This window comes from Argopecten irradians, chromosome 14 (assembly GCF_041381155.1).
Source record: "Argopecten irradians isolate NY chromosome 14, Ai_NY, whole genome shotgun sequence".
Taxonomy (NCBI): domain Eukaryota; kingdom Metazoa; phylum Mollusca; class Bivalvia; order Pectinida; family Pectinidae; genus Argopecten; species Argopecten irradians.
In genome coordinates, this window is record NC_091147.1 from 4155607 (window position 1) to 4178660 (window position 23054).

Genomic DNA, 23054 nt, shown 5'->3' on the forward strand with positions numbered 1-23054 from the left:
TAAATCCAGTTCTGTATGGTGTATTGAGGTCAAGTTGGCCGAGTGGTTAAAATGTCTCAACACATTACCACAATCCCTCCACCTCTGGGTCGTGAGTTCAAATCCCATGTGGGGCAGTTACTGGGTACTGACCGCTGGTCAGTGGTTTTTCTCCGGGTACTCCGGCTTTCCTCCACCAACAAACCTGGCACGTCCTTAAATGACCTTTGTTGTTAATAGTAACAATAATTTAAAACTAAAAAAAAAAAAACATCGGTTTAACCTAAAACTTAAAACAACACTTTTAGAAATATGACCTAACAAGCATTTTGTATTGTATTTTGTGAAGGGTAGGACTACTAGGTATATGAAGTTCTAGTGAAAGCATTTTTAATCATTTTAATCAGACAGCATTGATTGTCAGCTCTAAACTGTGATATATACTATCAATTGTATTGAGCTTCAAATTATTTTTTTTTTCAAAATGAACGGACAGAAGTGATGGAAGTTGGCTTCATGGCAGAAAAAGTCGATTTGTAGATAGAATGTATGAGTAATAAAGTAAGACTGTGGTATATAAAAGAAAAGATAGCTTTGTCTGTGCCTGCTTGGTCTTGAACTGATGACCTCTTGTTCTAAAGGTGATCATCCCACCTCTAGGCAAAAGCACATTCCTGCAGGACTGAGCTAGTGTTGTAACACACTAGAATATACACAAAAGGTATTTATATTGAAGAAAAAAATATATAAATTACGAAAAAGTGGAGGAAAGAAAATTGAAATTCTTCAAAAATTTTGATGGCAAACTTCTTTTTTATATTCACATTTTGATAAAGTAATGGAAAGTTCATACCACAATAAAGTCACATACCACCTGAAGCACTGAAGGAAATAGAACAAAGAATTGATTAGTAACACCTGATACCTGTAATCAGTTCACCTTATCCAGGTGATCATCGGCCAGGTACGGTAGTCCGTCACACTGGAATGGTGGCCGTAGGTGGACATATGTTGTCCCTACCATGTCCCTGATAAGAGTATTGACCATTCTCACCTGAACTATCGCCTCTGATGTATATTAGCCTGCCAATGACGTCTGGGAATTCCTACTGTATACTCCTTTGATGATTGAAGTCAGAGATTATAATCTGATGTTGACAGAGGAATGGAGGAGTATTTATAGACACAGAAAACCGGAAGAACAGATGGTTAAGTCTTAATCTGTAACAGTTTAAATTGTATAATACGTTAAACAGTTTAATCATTTCTACATTTAGTATTACTGTATTGTAACAATTTTGATACCACATCTTGTGTCTTACCAATATCACAAACCTTTGAGGGACTGCCAGGTTTGTTGATAAAAGAAAGCCAGAGTACCCGCAGAAAACCATCAACGAGCAGTCAGTACCTGGTAACTGCCCAACATAGTAGGATTCAAACTTGCGCCCCAGAGGTGGAGGTCATATGTTGTGACATCTGAGTCACTGGACCACCACAGCCCCCTGTCACCCTCCCATTCCATCGCCACCCCCACCCCTTCCTGTCACCCTCCCATGCCATCGCCACCCCCACCCCCACCCCTTCCTGTGTACTGGTGATATCTATCATATCTATCAGACAGAAATAGCACTACGTCTGTTTATCGAATCCGGAGATTAAATGAAATCTAAAAATCTCCATTTATTATTTTTTGAGAAATGTTTTCAGGAAGACTCTCAGTTGGCGGTAGAGAAAATATGAATCTACCTGGATGCTATATATAAATATCGTCAGTTTTTTTGTGAAGAATGTCTGACTTTCTGAAGAGCTATAGACATTTTTATCAGGGAAGGCCTGCTGTTTCGATGAAAACAGAACAAGTGTGAAATTTCTTTCCACTCCAGTTTCTGGGGTGTTTTTATGATCTGAAAAACGTGTGTATTGGAAGAAAACCATATACATTAAAGGTAAATTGCTGGTTCCTGGAGAATTCTAAGGTCATGTGTAATGTTAACTTTCGACATGTTTTTTACCTGTGATCAAAGGTAGGTATAGTTATAGGCTAAAACATTTAAGTCTCATTCACTGTTGTAATTGAACAAAATGATTCAGATGATTTGAAGTGAGAATTAGAAGGAATCTTGTCTGAAACTCTACGGCATATGTCTAGATGTGTGCATTTGAAGTCTTTCATGATAAGATTTATTTTGTGGTCGATTGACTGACGTGATAGTGACTTACCTATATGAGTGTAACTATATATATATACTGTATACCAACTCATTGACTGGACAGGTAAACCTCACATTTCTACAGACCATCAGGAGGAAATTATTTTTACCTGTTTTTTTTTCCTCTCCTGTGCCTTTCGAGATGAGGACACAGAGTTTAATGAATATATTATGTTTATGGCTGTATGTTGACTGATTTTCACCTGGTGTGAGACGGATCCCTCGACAGATGTTCTCACCTGTACAACACCTGACAAAGGTATCGATACCTGTGCCTTATTAGGATATACTCATCAGCATGGTAAAAAAAGTGGACATTTTCTTTCTAATGGATAGAGATGCCAGATCTTCAGGAGCCTGGGAAACTGAATGTTGTACCTGTCTGTGTCTCTGGAGGAGAAACTGTTTGTTTGGATCCTATTTTATAATGATTTACAGTGATTGGGATATTTTGTATGGAGTAAATTCTGAACTATTTGGAGCTAATTGAGGTTAACCACTTGAGATGTCTGTCTACTGTGTTATATATAATGTGATATATCGCTGATCAAACACAAACTTTGTAGACTTTGTGTACATATCTGACTGCTCAGTTCTATTAGATTGTTGATAGTGATGTTTGACACCTTCGCTTTAATGTAAATGTTGTAGGTATTTTTACTGAAAAAATCTCTAATGGCCACACAGGTATAGAGTGATTGTTTGATATTGACAAAGCGACTTACAATAAATCAGGTAGGTTTAGAAATGAAATAGGATACCTACTCAAAAATATCGCTTTTATTGTAAAAATAAATTGATTCTATTTATGGATTTTATATTGTAATAAAAAAGGCCAATATTTTGAAGTGAAAAGTTGTTGAGGGTATAAGGTTATCAGACTGTTGTATGAATGGCCGATACTTCGGGAGATTTATTGTCTGTTTGATACTGTTGATTATAGATGTTGACTGATTTTTTTTAATACAGAATTGAGAAAGAGACTGAGAATGTCAGTAAAGAGACACTCATAGGTTTTAATTGACGTGTACCAGGTACATTTGTAAGATGTTAATCTCGAGATGGGAAAATCACTTTCAATAGAACTTATAGAATTAGGAACATGTGGGTGATGTTATCACAGGTGTTAGCTATAAAGTACAGGTACAAATTGGAAAGGTGTAACAAAGAAACCCAATTAAGATTTGAGTTTATCATTGGAAAATAAAGCTTCTGGAGATCCTGGATATTTAGATTGACATTACTGTGATACAGGATGATGGACGGAGGATTCCGTATGTAAAACAGATCTGGAGAAGAAGGAAAACTCATTTGACAACATTTAATGGTGGAATTACAGGACATTTAATGAGAGATAACGTAGAGTTTACGTGTGTGACAGTTACTCAGTTAAAACAAGGAGATACCATCAGGTATGCTACGTGTGTTTGTTTACCTGTCATTAACGAGACACAAGCTTTGTAATGTCCTGACACCTGCTCTGTATGTCAACTTAAACTTCAGTAAAAGCACAGGTATATAGACTTTGTGGGGCTATAATCCCAGCCTAAATCTGCAGTGTATTAACCGTCAGCTTTAACTGCTTATCCTTGTGCACATCAAAACCAGTGAACCACGACCTACTTTTTATTACCTTGCGATCTCTTCCTCGGTCAATAGGATCTTGGCCCGTCCAATGACATCGACGTGATAATATACCGTCTTTTTTCTGTGCAATGTTTTATTTTTAAACTGAAGGATTATTATTTTACATTGACATGGACATAATAGATGCAGTTTTTTCCAATTCCTGGATTATATAATGTTGGGGTGATCGTGCATACGAAAGAAACATTCTACAAACAGACTATCTGTGTATGGTAGATAAATATCATAACCATTTGGTAGACTGACATGACTCAAGTTTGAAACAATGGAATTGTCATAATACAATTAAGAATATGCCTTGAAGTTTTTCCGTTTTGAAAAGTTGAAGGCCGTTTTGTTCAAAATATAGAATAAGGATTAAACTTAAGTGTATCAAATGTAATTGGTTTACAATGGATCACAAAAATAGTTTTACGTAGTCAAAATATTTGATTGCTGTGTGTGAACTTTAAATTAAACTTTGAAGACATGTGTGCAGGCGATGGGATTTCCGTAAAACAATTAAAGTTGTGTTGACATTATGTGAATGAGACTGAGAAAGATAAACATTAGTTTGTTGTGTCTATAGTCCACTATACCTGACACACTAAGTTGTAAATGACAGAGATTTATCTGAGACATATGGATTGTGTACAGTGGTCCTCTCCTACAAGCCTATATACCACTGGTATAATGGTTCAGATTCAAGGGAAGAAGATATTGTCGGGTTTTTTTTCTTCTGTTGATGTTTCTTACTGAGCTGTTGCTTCTTGGACTAGGGAATAATATAAAATGAGTCCATCTGTGGTAGAGGATATGTGAAAATCTGTTTTACCAAATCCACAGGAGTGTAGGTACTTAATAGTGAGAGTAAAAACAAACACGTGAAGGTAAGTGAGGCGACCGACAGATTCTGGTACCTCCAATCTGAAGAGTTCGTCTCTCACCAATTGTTATTACATTTGTGTGGATTTCTGCAGAGGTTACGTTGATGTTACCAGCTCAGGACGCCTGCTATATAATCCAACAACTGTAGTAATTACACATACATGTGCACAAAACGTCTGGGTGAATTTCTCGTGATGATAGAGTCAGGATGGAAATAAGGAAAACATCATCACATTGACAGATGGAGATTGATACAACGTTTTACCTTCAGCATTTCAAATGAAGAAGTGTCTTTTTTCTCCTTTATATGGTTTGGAAATAGGATTTTTATGGTGAGGTAATTACATGGTTTACGATTCGACAATAGGTGATTGCTGAACCGTGACATCTGTAAAAAGGTTGAACATTTTTATAGGTGTGCATCAGGTACTACAAATTATCGTCTCAGTGTTTTTCTATTCAGTCTTAGAAATACAACCCTTACCATTAAAATAATTGGAAAGTGTAATTTTATATTAAAAATATATTCATGAAGATACTTAAATAAAAAATGGAGGTGGACATTTTGTCATGACAGTTCCTTAGAGGTGAAAATTGATATGGTAAATGTTGGTTAATGTATTTTTATAGAGGAATCTAACTTGTGCTGACTTGATTCCTGACAGAGGGATATTACCGTGATCCTAAGCATAAGACCTCATAGAATCTTAAAGTTCTCGGACAAATTAATCATCTGAATATACATGATCCTGCTCTGTCGTCAGTTACTAGAAGCCTTTGAGGTATTTAATTTACGGGACATACAACACAGTTTCATATTTCTATAGAATCAGGTTTTAAAAGGTTATAACTTGCAACTGGTAGATAAATACACATATGTGATAGAAAATTAGTACAAAAATCAAAATGTGAACTGAAGCTTGGGAAGAAAATGATCCATCGGAGTGGATTGAATTATTGAGCATTATCTGGTGTATCGCTGGGAAAGAAATGTACAGGATTTGTGTATAGAGATTTATACTGGTATAGTGTATACTGTTACATTACATGCAATTGTGACTATATACTTTTACGACAAGAATTTACATGGATTACTAGTGTCTGGATGTGGATAAAATGTTTGGAGAAGATTCCTGTGTTAACCCTAAAGGATTGATACCTGGACAGGATTCCAAATTTCAGGACAGAAGTGGGTCATTGCCCACAGGATGTCTGAAGGAAAGATTCTGTCATGCAGCTAGTGTATCAAACCTCTATTGAGATTTAGGATTTCTGGGATCCCTTTAGGGTCTTCATGGATTATTTTTGAAAATTTCTAGAATGAATTGTTATTGAAGATTTCTCTACCGTCCTAAAGGATTGATGAATAGAGAACATTAATGGTCAATAGGGATATATAGGATCCTGTGGGATCCTTGCGGAATGTGGCATTTGTATTGTTTTATGGTTCCACTTGGATCTTTGTGTGGATTGCTTAAATTACAGAGGATTTCTCAAGGATCTTTTTGTATCAAAGGCTTTACCAAAGATCCTCCTTGGATCTGTATATATGGATTACTTACTAGAGGATCTTTGTGTTACCTGTAGAGAAATGCTATGTTATTTGTGGCGGTACTGATGCTGGGCCTGATGATGGGGATAACCCTCTACCTAGTTACCTGGACGACATGGCGATTACAGGTGAGTTTTACACATACCTGACAGCTGTGCTCTTATCAGAAGTGTCAGAAGTAGGCAAATAATGATATAAGCAGATTTTGCTGAGTGAGTCTGTGGCACAGTATTTTTAGACATACCCTGTATTATATAATTCTGATATGTAAGCAGGAAGTATGGTATTCTCTCTGGGCTTTGTCAGCTTCATACAAAAGCTTGGAGAAGATCCTTAAAAAGTGAATATAATCAAAGTGATTTAATAGCCTCTGCTGTTACATTTGTAAATTAATATGACCAAGGGAGACAATCCACTTTTATCAAGGGAGACAATCTACTGCTTTTTAAATCAAGACTCCATTATGGTCAAGGGGGATAACTCATACAGCTAAGGGAGATAATCCACCTGACATAACCACACACACACACATAAAAAAGAGAAGAAAATAGCAATTAGATTACATTGTTGAGCTCATCTACACTTTAAAAAGCAATTAACTTAATTCATCTAACTTCACCAGTATTTGTATTGGCTATTGTTTCTAGTGCTTTAGGGCTCCGAGACTTTCTGTATGGTTAGATAATAAAACTTAAAAAAAAAAGCACAAGATATAAGTGCCTTTCAATGATGCAATTTCCAAAAAAAATTGACTTCATTTTACAACTGTTACAAGCACATCAGTGATGAGAATAGAAAATAATAAAAAAAGATGGCTTGTATTATCGCCTTGGGATCAAAGGAACGGAAAAATCTTGGATATTTCCCAAAGTTTGGACATGCAATAGGTTAAAGTGTCCGTTAGACCCAGACAAAACAAAACAGTTCCTGTACAAAGAGCATGTCAAGAGTTTGTGTGATGCAGTAGACTATGAGATCTGGAGATAGGGAACCACTGACCAGTCGGCTTGGAAACGGGCCAGGACAGGGGTGAGATTCCTGTATCTGGAAGTTAAATTACCACAGCAGTCCCACCGTGTAGCTCGTCCTGATGAGGAAATTGTTCATTAACAAGTAGAACTATTTTTAGGAGAAAAAACAAATTCTTTACCAGATAAGACACAAGTTCCTCTGTACAATTGTGTGTAGCTTGAGAGTCTGTACAGGGTTAATGCATAACAGGTGAGTGATTCTGTACCTTTTTATCTACAGTTATATTGTAGGAGGCTTAATTGTCAAAATTACCTTTCCTATAGCAACAGTATATACTGTCTTATTGTTTTCCTAGAATCATATGTGTATTTAACAAGCTATATAACCTAATGGTAAAACATTACTGTACGCTAATGATTTATTCGGTGGATCAGTAAATCTCCGTATCTATTTAGATTTTCCTTCTTTAATTGTTGAATTATCAAACATTTACTTCAAATTTAACACCATCAAGATAATTTGTTGAAGATGTTTTAGTTAGGCTTTATCAGAAGGATTAGTTATACAGGGTGTATGTATATGTAATACTATAATTATCGTTGGAGGCAATTCATCTTAAAAAGGGGCCACAGTGGCTGTGTGGTGTCATATTACAGGCTCTCCACCTCGGTATCTAGATCAAGTTTGAATCATGTGGGGTAGTTGCCAGGTTCTGATCGTTGGTCAGTTTTATGGGTACTTTTGCTTTCCTCAGTCATCCTCCTAAACCTGTACAACCAAAACCAACCAACCTTGACGTGACTTGCTACTGAATGATTGAAAGTATGGTAGATACTTAGCCTACTTATTATTAATATCAATGTCATTTGGATGAAAGTTTATTTTATAAAATTAAATACTGAAATATTATATACTTTTGTGTACCTGTTCGTTCTGGCAAATTAATAACCACATTTAGTATAAATGATAAATGATACCAAGTGCCTTAATAAAGGGTTTAAACAAAAAAATGTGATAATGTTGAGAGTGTTCAGGGATTACATTTAGATCTGTCAGTATGGATGAGTTAATGTCAGGGTTGGGGTTCCTTTTAGTTCCATGGTGTCAATCATCGTGGACATCAACACAAAGAGAATGTGGAGATTTATGGAAACAAAAGGATGTTGATGACAAGGAAAAGGAAACAATGGGAATCTTACTCATTAGTTTGTATGATGGGGCTGCCAGAGGATGAGAAAATCAGGGGATTGCCAAATGATATCTTTATATTTTTTCTCATGAAAATAGAAATACATCATCCTAATTTGGCACCATTAGAGTATGGCAATATTAGCTGTCTTTACTGTAACCACCATCAGAGTAGGGCAATATTAGCTGGCTTTACTGTAATCATCATCAGAGTAGGGCAATATAAGCTGTCTTTACTGTAATCATCATCAGGGTATGGCAATATTAGCTGGCTTTACTGTAATCATCATCAGAGTATGGCAATATTAGCTGTCTTTACTGTAATCATCATCAGGGTATGGCAATATTAGCTGGCTTTACTGTAATCATCATCAGGGTATGGCAATATTAGCTGTCTTTACTGTAATCATCATCAGAGTATGGCAATATTAGCTGTCTTTACTGTAATCACCATCAGGGTATGGCAATATTAGCTGGCTTTACTGTAATCATCATCAGAGTATGGCAATATTAGCTGTCTTTACTGTAATCATCATCAACGGAGTATGGCAATAATAGCTGGCTAAACTGTAATCACCATCAAAGTATGGCAATATTAGCTGGCTTTACTGTAATCATCATCAGAGTATGGCAATATTAGCTGGCTTTACTGTAATCATCATCAGGGTATGGCAATATTAGCTGGCTTTACTGTAATCATCATCAGGGTATGGCAATATTAGCTGGCTTTACTGTAATCATCATCAGGGTATGGCAATATTAGCTGGCTTTACTGTAATCACATCAAGTATGTCAATATTAGCTGGCTTTACTGTAATCACATCAGGTAGCAATATTAGGCTTCATCATCAGAGTATGGTATTAGCTGTCTTTACTGTAATCATCATCAGGGTATGGCAATATTAGCTGGCTTTACTGTAATCATCATCAGGGTATGGCAATATTAGCTGTCTTTACTGTAATCATCATCAGAGTATGGCAATATTAGCTGGCTTTACTGTAATCATCATCAGGGTATGGCAATATTAGCTGGCTTTACTGTAATCACCATCAGAGTATGGCAATATTAGCTGGCTTTACTGTACTCACCATCAGGAAAGTCGAGGAGTTTTTATGTTACATTTACCGTCCAGGAAAGTCGAGGAGTTTTTATGTTACATTTACCGTCCAGGAAAGTCGAGGAGTTTTTATGTTACATTTACCGTCCAGGAAAGTCGAGGAGTTTTTATGTTACATTTACCGTCCAGGAAAGTCGAGGAGTTTTTATGTTACATTTACCGTCCAGGAAAGTCGAGGAGTTTTTTTATGTTACATTTACCGTCCAGGAAAGTCGAGGAGTTTTTACGTTACTCTTACTGTCCAGGAAAGTCGAGGAGTTTTTACGTTAGTACAGACTGACAGTGAGATCCTACACCTCCTTCAGAGTAATAGTTTATACAAACAGGTCTTTGATGTATGGTAGTGATGGTGCAGATTTACCTGTACATTTTTGTATTTCTATCCACATATCCTGTTTGTTGGTATTCACGACCTCATTTAACCACTGAAATCTACACATAGCTTCGACAAAAAATAACAAGAAATGTAAGGTTTTCAAATATTGTCATATTATCGATCTTGATTTGAATTAGTCTATTTCTTCATACTTTGGCAATGTTTCATGGATCTTTTATGAATGAGCATGTATCATATCTCGCTTGTTCATATAATCCTCCATCATTTGAGTTCAAAGCCCACATGGACTGTTGATCATAGGTTGATGGTTTTTCTCCGTGTTCTTTGGTTTTCCTCGATCTTCCTCCTTAACCTGGCAGGTTCTTTAATGATGCTGGTTATTTATAGAAAGAATACAGCAGGCTTAAATGTACCTAGTTACTAAGTGATATACTTCTACCAGGTAAGATGTTCTGCTGAAGAAGAGAGCTCAATTTTATTTTTCACTGACACTGCCATGGTTATGACATCAAAAACCTGAGGATACATCAGAGTTTGTGGGTACAGACTAGAAATCAAATGATCTCTGATGTAGAGTGAGGAGTTTATCTCTGGGAGATAAAGGATAGGTCGGCAAAAAGAACCAGCTTCATTTCTTCAAAATATAATCTGATATCTGCTGATTATCTCTACAGAATTTATATTAAAATCTCGGATAGTACTGATAAAATAGGTCTAGCATCAGATCTTTGGATAAATTGCCAAAAAGCAGGAATATTTGAGCGTTTTCTGAGGTAATGTCTGTATAAAATGAAAAGATATCTAAGGAATTCCTCAAGTACTCTAATGAAACCTATATTCCTAAACAGGAATTTCATTTTCATTTTAAAATTGTTTTGTGATATAATCTGAGCTCAAAAGAAACATAGTGTCTCCACTTACCCTGTATGTATGCTAATTGTATTTTGATATTATTCTTTTTAAAAAGCAAATAAGTTAAAAAAACTTAACGCAAATAAAGAATTTGAATTTGAGTTGTTGTAAAGTTGATTTTATGTGACAGGTCATATCGCTCTCTATAATGTAAACCCTATCTCTATAACCACAATGATGACCTTCTACAAAATGGCCAGACATTTAAATTCCAAGGTGTTTTAGCACCTTTTTACTCAGATCCGACTTGGTGGGGTATTGGAGGTTAGATATACTTAAAACAGCACACTTTGATTTTTGTTTTCTATTTCGAAAAAATGAAGTGTATTGTGCCCTTGTATCATGAATATGTTTACTTCAGATATATCTAGTAGTCCATCATTCATTGAATTCATTCTGAAAAAAAATAGACTGAATTTTATTGAAATTGACAGATATGTGTTAAAAGCTTGAACGTTGCTTCATGTTTTGTATATCTGACATTTCAGGATTTACAGCACCTGGTGACTATACAACAGGAAATAGGTTTTAAAAAAAAAACATGTTTAAAACTTCTAATAATGAAGAAAATTAGAATGAAACAATTTTTAAAACTTCCAGAAATGAATAAAATGAAAAGGAAAGGAAATAGACTTGGCCTTTTTTCAGTTCAACAACTGTGTTTGTCGTTCACTGTAAGATCCTTGAAAACATTTACCGCTGAGTCATAAATACTGCATCTACCTCAGAGCCTCCATCTGGATGTAAGTGTGTAACCATCGCAGACAAATTATAGGGGAGGTAATTGGTCTATTTAACAAATTACGTATTCTCCATGATTTATGGGGTAGGCAGTCTGTGATGGCTTCTATCACCTGCAGAAAAAAAAGTTTGGTGAAGAGGAAACGAGCTTTTCCTGGATGTTACCGTAGTGACTAAGATCTATCTAATGGAAGAGATGATCTAAGTTATACTGATTATTACGTAGATATAGGGAAAGGTTGTAAATTTAATGATAGATCACAAAGGTTACTCAATAGGTCAAGGTCATATAAAGTTCAAGGTCAGTGAATTATGATCGATACTTTTCATTTATTGCAAAAACTCTTCGAACATAATTCATGTAGAATACTACAGCTAGGTCTTATATTGGGGTCAAGGTTACAAATCTCTTTAAAATTAGAGAAGTTTCATTGATAAATAATATACATATACTGTAGTAAAATTGTATACCTAGTTATACAGTATAGTGACCTATAGGGACTGATATATATAAACTAACCTTTCACAGTTACATTCTATACAACAGACATCTTTCTGTAAAGCGCTGCGGGTGTTTTAATTAATTACAGATAATAGTAGTATTACAACCTTTTTGTGTAAGATCAGAACCGTGTCATGTTTTATTTATCAGGTATTATCAGCCGTTAGGTGTTGTTAGGGATAAACTGGCCATTTGTGACCTAGAATTATTATTCAAATGAACAGATATGTTTGACACATTCCATTAAAGGAATTATCATATCAATATTTATTTGTCTGGTGGGCAGTGAGAATCGATCACCATCAGTGTAAACGGTAGTGGTTATGTTAGGGAACTGTATAAAACAGTGGAAGTGGAGGGAGAGGCACTCCTGGATTGTTCTGGATTTAATAAGCCTTTTAGAGATAATTTGTTGTGTAGTGATGGTAATGTTTCACAAACTGATTATTGTTATTAATGGCTGAGTGGTTAAGGTGTTCTAACATCTATAGCCAATTACTGTCTGGGTTGTGAATACACAACCTGTAGCATCAACCAGGTAGTTATTGCAGGTTGATGTTTTTTTCTGAGTACTCCCAACTTTACTTGACTTCTTAAACCTGCCATGTCCATAAAGATTGTTAATAGGACATTCAACAAAATAAAACACCAAATTATACAAGACCCGATCTATAAAATCTGCTGTACTACTTTTTTGGTCTTTAATATAAAAGAGATTGTCTGATCTTTAATCTAATCTATAAAGGCTATGTGTATGTAAGACAAGGAGGGTAGATCAATATTACCAGAACAGCCGAGTCAGCTCTCTAGACCCAGAAATTCAGAAGCTGAACTAAGGGGGATAACTCCTGATGGTTTAGAATTGAACTGTTATGCAGACACCAGGTTTAGCTTTTGTCCTTGCTGTTTTGTACTTTTTTTCCCATTATCTTCATATCATCATATACCATGTAACCTCAGACATAGTTTTAAATCATTTTAAGTTAAATATCATTTAAAGTTATATTTTATTTAAAGTTAAATTTTAAATTTTATTTAAAGTTAAATTTTTTCCCAAATTAACTCACCAGTTTTATAGACAATGGTTAATCTGATCACCCTCTGGAGGATTTCTAAGTGTCAATATCATTAATGTCCACATAATTAAACCTGTCCATTAAATGGCTGACCAGTCCACCTATAAACCAGTCCATTAAATGGCTGGCCAGTCCACCTATAAACCAGTGTATATAATCCTGTAATGATTTGTCTCATTATATCCCTATAGGGCGTTAAATCTGGGGCCGTTAGATCCTAGGGCCGTAATCCTGTGTGTTTATGTTACATATACTTGTCTATAAGTAAAGTACATACAGTGATGATCTATAGACTGGGTGATAGGTCTGTAAACAGGCTAACTAAGAAAGGACAGGATCTTAGTGCCTTTATGTACAGAGTTGTATACATATTAAGTTGTAGACTAAGTCAATATTTGGGTCGGAGGGTCCCTCTTTGTCCACCTGTATAGAGAAGGTGTTAACTCTAACGATTGGTCGTGATCTGGTGTAAAGGGGGACCAAGGCATCACAGGGTAGGATGGGGTGTCGTATCAAATAAGTCAGAGAGTACTCTTCTGGTGGGGTAGGATAGTGCGTTGTATCAAATAAGTCAGAGAGTATTCCTCCCGGGATAGTTATATACCTCAATGATCATAATTATGTTGTACTGACTGCGTCATTAACTCATTGTATGACCGTTTAACGATGACGATTCGGTGATCCAGGTAAATTTCTTCTAATTCATATTTAATCATTCGGTCTGGTAGATCGTAGAATTGGGTTAGTCATGTATAAAAAACATTACATTGAAATCAGATTTTCTCCACAAAATTTCAAAAATTCAAGTACAGTATAATACAAAATTTGCAGTACATTGCTGTGTTGGACAGAATTCTGTATATACAGATTCCACAATTAAACCTTAATGATTTACTGAATTCTGGTATTCCGAAGAACTCTGTATGTCCATATTCCTTTATGTGAATGTGCTGTCATCCAGAATTAAAGTACCATTGGTGAGATCAAACAGCAGCCATCGACCTGCCACTGACAACATACCTGTTCTTGGTGAACTCTTTTGTGTGTAAAATTTTTAAATTCGAATGAGAGCAGTACGACCTGTATTGTCAAGGCCATGTGGTTTTTATGGTCGAGGTGGATCCATATAAAACAGCTTTGTTCTGTGACAGTTGGAGGTACTGAGGAATGATGTATCAGAGAATTTTCTTGTATCTTTAATGCATGACCAAATTATCAACAAAAACAAGTTACAAATGTGTGTGAGGAAACAGTCTGATGCGGGAGATGACAAAGGACATGTTGTCTGTGGCCGGGGCACTAACTCACCAGGTAAGACCTACGGACAGGTGTAATATTATATAAATCTACCTGTATACTGTGGTGCAGTAGTCTTTATAGTATTATCTATCAGATGTAATCAGGTTGATTAGGGTCTGCAGATTTAGCTACACATGTCTGTTACAATCGTTTGACAAAACGCATGTTAGAAGTATAAGGTTACACCTGTGTGCAGGTAACACAGGTGTGTAGAGGACAGGTAAACACATAGAATACTCTATAACGGCAAATTGTCGCTCTCATCTACTCCATTGATATTGTATATTAAAGTACATGTTAAAGTATGATATGGTATCTCTGCAGTGTAATTTACTTCAGGTGTGGTAATTAATGTGTGGTCCATAGACTTGTGTGGTCTCAAATAATAATGGCGAGACATTTCCGTTTGGGAGAGTGATATGTTAGTTATGTACCCATGTACCCATACAGTAACCAAACTGCAATCTTTAAACAGCACTTTTGACTTGTATCAAATTCTTGTTTATGCATGTAGATCTTTTTATCTTAAATCAATTGCTAAAAAATTTGAATGATAATATATTTAGATAATATGTATACATCATGTCAAAATTAAGGATTTTGTTTATTACTTTGGTAGCAAAATATCTCAGAAGACCTGATTGTTTCATAAATTGACATTATTACAGCATCAGGTATTCAGAGAGTATTGTACGCATGTAATCTCTAAAATAAACATTTAGTTGTTTTAAATTTTGATAAATAAAATTGAAAAATATTTTCCCAATTTCTTTCAAGAAATTCAAAATAAAAGTTTACAAATGTTTGTTGATACACTTCCGGAAACAATGTGGTTAAGAAACCTTTAATACGCCCGGGAGGTGTACATGGCTGATGTAGGGGTCGGGGTGTGTGTCCCATAAGGAAGATAACTCTAATCACCTATTAAGACCAGAGTTATCTTTAATGATGTAACTGACAGGGGACTTACTAGAGGAGGGAAACACGTCCAAGATTTACGAGGATGGGATGTGGTGGTGTGGCCACTAAGGACACAATCTGGATAGGCTCTGTGGTGAAAATTCCCAAAGCAATATCGGGAGGATTAGATTGGAGACTATATATAGCTGTAATCGCTGACATCACTGCAAAACAAACTGAAAAAAAGGATGAATGAGCGATTAATCAATCACCTTGACTATGACAACTAAATTGTCTGTCTATATGATATTATAGTGTCACAGCCCAGATTAACAACATGTTTCCAGCTAGTTATAACGTTTTCCCTCGGTTATTATTTGATTATCTGGGATTTAATTACCATGTCTCAACAAAAGTCCATAATAAACAAATTAGAGTTCTTATACTAGGTTATCTCCCCTAGTTAAAACTAAGGATTATGAATGAGATACAGATTCGGTTGTTCAAGCTTTATATGTATATTGTTTAATGGAATCTTGACCTGTGTTCTTACATGTATGGTAAAGACATTAGGAAGCATTTAGATGAGGGAGTTGAGGGATACTAAAAGGAAGGGGGAGGGGTGTTAGACCTATAGTAATGTAAAGGAGAGAGGGTGAGGCCAGCTAGCTAGTGGTAATATAAGTATCAGAGAGTGCCAGATGTTAGGATAACAATCTACATCAGATATAAGGGGCTCCACACTTGTAAGTCTGGAGTACTGTGGAGCAAATGTCTGCAAAGTTTGGTGATAAATTATAACTCTAGATAGTTGTAACACGTACTGGTCATTATTGCTTTTATTGTAGCTTATGGATCAAGGTTAACAAGTATATAACAAACATTTGAATATATATACAGTCATCCCCTACACTGAAAGACCAGTGCTGGTAAATTAGTTATTGAACCGATATTAGCTCTGGGGCTGGAGTTATATCATGTTCAACATGATGAGGTTCTCCGAGCTAATGAAGATATGTGATGATTTGTTTTACATGATAATATGGTCAAGATGTCTTTTGAGAGAAAAAAGTTAGAAACTTGTAAGTATGGATATATGTGGCTACCTCTCAATGCAGCAAAAAGAAAAGAAAAGATATATTTTGTAAACAAGGCATTGTCTTTGTCTGAAAACATGAATTATACAAAAGGCAGAGAAAATTGTTTTCACTGATGTAAACATAGTATACAGACGCAAATTTTTTTTTCCAGCAACAGATTAATTTTATGTAATCAAAATACCTGTGCATTTACCGTAACACAAAAAAATCTCCTTACTATGAGACTGCCCTTATCTTAATTCTGTTAAATGAAGCCAAGAGTTTGTCATAAAGAATACAAAAAGTTAGATATGATAACTGACCAGATTGGTACCAGCCATGATGGTCGCCATGATACTCCAGGCTTCACTGTAGCTGATCTATTGCTTGATCAGGAGATGTACAGGGTATCATCTACAAACAGTTGGTGTGACACGTCACAAAGGCTAAAACACAATATTGTTACTAGGGAAAACATGTGTTAAAACAACTCTGTTAAAATTTTCTGTCAAAGATTGAAAAAGTAATCTTACAAATGGTTAAAAGAGCTGACATAGAAGTAAAATACAATAGTATTGTTAGATATTGTAGACTTACTGTCGCAGACATATGTCAGTAGAGTTATTATTTAAAAATGAAGAGATGATATAGGTATGTAAACACAAGACTGGCAACACCAGACTCTAAAATGCTGAGCTAAATTATAAAACTAGATTATCTCCCCTTACCATGTAACCAACATCATGCATTGTTGTATAGTAGAGACTTATATATTTGTATTTTAAAACTCAATTTTAATTCTAATTTTAACTGGCATGTTAAATAGTCAGGTATCTTATCAGAATCTGTCTGTGACAGAAAAAAATTCAGTATAATATCTCATTATGAATATGCCAGTATTTTAAGGATGGATGGTAAAACTTCTCCAATTTCTGACAGCTGAGATAGGGAGCGGGATGATGAATTACCTGATTATCTGGTGGAGGATGAGATTGGTCATTCAAGCCAACAGTCCATCTATGTCCAGTAGTAAATGGATGGTCAGTCGACCTCTAAACTGGACATCTGATACTTCTCAAACACAAATAGAAGTGACCAGAACATATAGCTGTAAAACTGACAACAAGAAATAGCCACAAAATATATAGCTATAAACACAAAATATATAGCTATAAACACAAAATATATAGCTATAAACACAAAATGTATAGCTATAAACACAAAATATATAGCTACAAACATGTCTGTCTGGAAATCCATGTACTTGTAAATTATACCAAACAAAACAGCTTTAGATATTTGAGAGGCTATAGCAATTTTTAAATTAAAATAATGATTCAGTTTCTTCCTGAATTTGACCTTTGATTTCAATCTAACCTTTTGCCATAAAATAATCAACTAACTCTCCTTTTTGAAAAGAATTGACATGAAGTTTTCTTTTTGATGATATCTCTCCACCAGGAAATAGTCAATATTAATCATCTCCCTTTTCATTCCTATTTGTAGTCAGTATTAGTTATCTCCCTTTTCACACCTAATTATCTCCTTTTTTATCCCTCTTTTGGTCTCTTCTCTTAACTGGAACTATCAAACAAACATTAACAGTTTTGTTTTGTGTGTGCAATTATCTATTTTTTATACAATTATTTTTAGATGCAATAAGCATGAGTATGTAGAAACAACTTTCCATATTATTTACCAATGTTGATGGTCGGTTGACTTCCCTTCTGACCTTGCTGTAGAATGTGAGATGGTAAGTAGACACAATACCTGTGATATATAGCTATTTAATTACAGATCATACATCCCTAAAGGATTTGAAGTAGGTCCTTAACTTACAGAAGTGTTTGTGTCTATAAGTCCTGACTCCCTCGGGGACTGATCCTTGGTTTACAAGTGTGGTGTACACTACAATGGCTGTACCCAGGGGGGCCGTTTGTAACCTGTCCTATTGGTCTGGTCAGTCTTACTGGTCAGTTTGACCCCTGTTGGCCAGGTGACTTGGTAGTCCCTAGGGTTGATATTGATAGTCGTACCATTGAAACAGTAACAGGTGAATCAGATACAGGTGTATATAGGTAAGGATAGGCTAAATCACCATCAATTACTAGAATTATGTACAACAAAAACAGAAATTTAGATCATTAACTTCATTTGTTAATTCACATAATTTGTTAGACATAATACCTAGCTTCAATTATGTTATTGCTGTAAAGCAAGCTTATACATCGTTGCTATGAAGTGGGCTACTTAAAATTCAGAGATTATTATTTATTTGTAGTAAAATTTGTACAGATAGTCAAATTGTTTAACACAAATATTTTTTTGTTTACCTGATTTATATCATTGCATGTTTTTCATTGACCTATATCATTTTTAATCAAAACATTAAAAGACAAAGTGAACCCAATGTGATATAACAACAGTCTTTGAGACTTGTATTCAACGTCATTGTTTGACTGAGAAATTCCAAAGTTGTAAAAATGTCTAGATTTTGCTTGTTTTTTAAGAATTATTAATTCCCTAATCACTCTGTGAGTTTCTATTAATGTACATGTAACATTCTAAAGATGGCCAGGAGTATTAAAGGAATATAACGACTTTCCCTTTGATGAGCGATGATGTAATCAATATCTAATTCCTGCTCCATTAATTGGTTGCATGTGCCGGTAGAGTTAAGGAAGGATCTGTACAGAAATCCTACAGGAAAAGTCTCCAACAGCGATGTGCAGGTTCGGGATCGTCACTCCGCAGACCGTTTATCTTGTGGACTGTGAAGATTCGGTAGAGGATTATAATTATAGTGCGCTAGACACAGGCGATGAGTGAATTTTAACTTTGTGAGTCATTTCACCTTTTTTCACATTAAGGAGAAGATAAGGTTGTGCAGTTTCTCTGTGGGGGCTTCATGGGAAATATTCCAGTCTGAACATGTGCCACATTAAACATTGCTTTCTGATTCTGGATTATCTTTATAAGATGTAGTTGTGAATGAATTTGTGGAAAAGAAAGAATATGCATTTGCATTTCCATGTTTTAACTCCAAATTAAATAAGATTACTTTAAATGCAAATTGAAGCTGCGATTTAGGAAGATTATGTATATATATTTAATAGGTAAAAACAAATGTGGATATAGCAGGAAACCACTTAATTCTATGTGATAGCTGACACAGGTGTGTTATCAGGAGCTATACCACAGGGAAGAATTCATTTTATCAGAGGATTTTGTTTGGACATTTTTTGTTTTTCCAGACAATTTAGGGAAATACAAACCATTACAGCCTGTGGTTATATACAGATGTGAGTTAAAAGTAGACGTTTAAAATAAGATAGTTATAGGTAAAGCTGATGTATTCAAGATGATGACAGGAGTTTCCTGTGAAAGTTTTTGCACACCTTTCATCTCTATGTCTATTGCTTCATTGCAATCCACTAGATGATGGAGACAAATGGTGTTATATGGTAATTCTGTTGAAATGTTACGGATCTTTGGTTTGATTGGCAAAACTGTTGTTTTTTTAACGTTGAACTCATAAACTTGTTGAATATACTAGTAGCTGTAATTGTTTGAGATTTATAATGCTTGCTGTTTCTGAACATTAAGTGTATAGTGCATGTGACTATATATGGGGCAAAGAAGTAATTACAACCAAATCCTAAGATTGATTTGATTTATGGCATTTCACATTCATTTATCTAAATAAACATATATTTCCTAAATCTTCAAATTTAGTATAAACATATTTATAATGAACATGCTTACAACAAATACATATTTAACAAAGTCATTTCATTCGTCCACACATCGAGTAAAAGGTGAAATTCCTATCACAGCTAGTATACATTAAAATATTTCTAGATTCTATTTTAAATCTATGTTCCATATCTTCCCTTTTTGTCAGCCTGGTCAGACTCCAACTTTATTTAACACACATATAGACTACGATATCTGGTTTTCCTCAGAGTTTAACTATCAGTAGTTAGGTAACAGAATCTACCTAAAACACAAATACCTATCTATTATCTCCAGTTTTTCTGTAATAATCTGTCTGCATAGACAGGCACTACCCTATACCCTCCCTCTATGTCTCTCATCATTGCTGCTATAGATAGAAAGGTAGGGAGGGGGTATCAAATAATGGTTTATAAGATTCAAACACAGTTTCATTTTTTTTAAGTTTTGTGTCAAGCTATGCAGTCAATTGTACTGGTATATTGAATATATTGACTCAAATAATCTAAAAAATATCAATTTATGTAAAACTTCAGATATTTACAGAAAACATATATGTTTCTGGGGTCAATAAGTATTTCTTAAGTAAAGTTACATGATTACCTGGTCTAGCTTTTTATTGTCCTGATGTGATGGTGAAAATTATAGCTGGACAGTCTATAGCTGTGGGATCCCAGGGAATCTGTTAAGACAACTAGGGATATATAAAGCAGGTTCTCTGTGAAATATGCATGTTAGGGGTCCTAGTGGAGTTGATGATGAGTTGTCCAGCCTCAGCAGCCAGCTGAGGTGACTACAGGGGATGGCTAGGGGCTTGGTGTACTGTACAAGAAGTTGGGTAGGGGTGTTGAGGAGGGGGGGTTATCAGGTAGATAGATCAACAGGATAAGAAAGGGTAGTGGTGTGGAGGGGGGAGTCAGATAGATAGATCAACAGAGATAGAAGGGGATCTTATCACAGGGGGAGATGAGTCACAGAAGGAGACAGCTGAGCCCTAGGGATCTACAGGAGAGCTGTCAGCCACATTGAAATAGACATGCTACAGTCTGGTAGTATTAAATGTCTCCTGAAACCTCAGGGAACAACAGCAAAATTTTAATTCATTTACTCAAAGCATCTGGAGTGTAAAAATTTGCAACTGGTTTATGCATGGCCTGACTCACAGTGACAAGCAACAGTACTGTGTGGAGATGTTCTGGTGGGATAAGGAGCTGGGCCTCATCCTATAGGACAGTGTGTACATCCTAGCTTATTGGAGGATTTATCTGGAGGAGACCTTGGAGAGAGATTTTCTGTCTAACTCTCAAGTGTAGTCAACATAAAATTAGGAGTCGTTATGTAATGACAGAATTAGTGTTTGTGAGATGTTCACTGGAGAGCTGTTTCTGACATTATACAGAGGTGTTTTGATTTAAATATAGAACTGCTGCCTTTCTGTGTAGTGGTGTGACTCCCTAATTAGTTTTACCTGTTAAAGGTGTGTTACTATCACCTGGATAATCTTATTATTATACCCAGGTGTGATAGGACACCCTGCTGGGCTACTGACCAATTCAGCAGTGGTCAGTTACTGTAGGGGGCTGACCACCCCATTAGACCCTAACTAACCAGGTGTTCAGGTGATCTTTACTGACTCACTGGTACCAGAAATTGTCCCTTAACTAATCAGGAAAGGTGTTAAGACTCAAGGTGAACCTTACTGACCATTCAGACTGACCCTAACTAACAGGGAAAGGTGTGAAATAGGTGAGGTTTACTACCTTACATAAGGACCTGACACTAAAGGTCGTTAGTGACCAGGTAATGTGAGACTAAGTCGGGACCTTAATGTGACCATCACTGTTATCTATATACATATATCAAAGGCAAGTGGACAGCTATCAATAAACTAAGAACTGGACCTTGTGATAAAACACATACCTGGTACATGTATATACATGGAATGCCTGGTAAGATAGTTAAAGGTTTTTTTGAGGATACAAAAAAAATCAGTATATAGTTGTCTAAATTGGGTTTTCCCCAAAACCTGTTATTGAACCTGGAAATTACCTGGACTGATGTGTTAGCTTTACCTAAGGCCTTGACAGACTGCAGGTGTAATTAATTACCTGTCTGGGGCTGCACAGCTATGACTGACCAGACAACAGGTAATCAGACAGGTGGGCTGACCATTCTGGCTCCCTAGGTGCATTCAATTCAAGTCTGCATAGTGTAGTCCATGTGGAGCTGTGTAGCCACACTCACACATATGTGTAACAGAAGTCTGGGGATTTAAATGTGATGCTAGCTTCATATATGGACATTGATCATCCTAGATGAATTGTGTGTGAGATTTAAACTTTCTGAATCAATTATAAGTGTTTGTGATCATAGAAGGATTTTGGTTAAATTTCTGAAAATACTGATACATGTGTACAGGTAATACATAACCCTAAAATTCCTATACAAACAGACAGACAATGTGTGCATGGACAAAAGGATAATATCTGCAGGTATTTTTAGATCAATACTTTAGATGACAGGAAATTATACAAAAGATTAATATAGAATGGCCTCTAATACCAATTAGCCAGTCTGTGGTAACCTTAGTGTCTGTGGTACTTGTGGTACCTGTACAGTACATGGTACCTGTATGGTGGTATTAGGTGGTACCTGTGTTAGGTGTACTTACACCAGGTGACTCCTACACAAAGACTATAGGGCTCTGTGTTGTAATGTTACACAGACAATACTAGCCAGGGGAGAACTTAATTAGTGTGTAAAACTAGCTACTTATTAATCATAGGGCTTGTCCTGGCAGGTCTATATACAAACACAGACTCAGATATATAGGTCTACACATGGATCAGTCACTTTTGGATTTCTGAACCTTTAGGTGAGGAGAAGTATACTACAACATTTGGATTTGTGTACAGGGAGTGTTGTATCACTGATAGC

The 23054-nt window shown here is 35.7% G+C and overlaps 1 protein-coding gene and 1 long non-coding RNA gene across 2 annotated transcripts in view; one reads left to right on the forward strand and one right to left on the reverse strand.

Moving 5' to 3' along the window:
- LOC138306904 (uncharacterized) overlaps positions 1-994 on the reverse strand; it is a 60795-nt gene extending 59801 nt beyond the window's left edge. Inside the window, exon 1 of the long non-coding RNA XR_011205929.1 lies at positions 905-994. This is a non-coding gene — a long non-coding RNA (uncharacterized lncRNA). The remainder of the gene's footprint in view (positions 1-904) is intronic.
- LOC138306903 (serine-rich adhesin for platelets-like) overlaps positions 1-23054 on the forward strand; it is a 162978-nt gene that overhangs the window by 65406 nt on the left and 74518 nt on the right.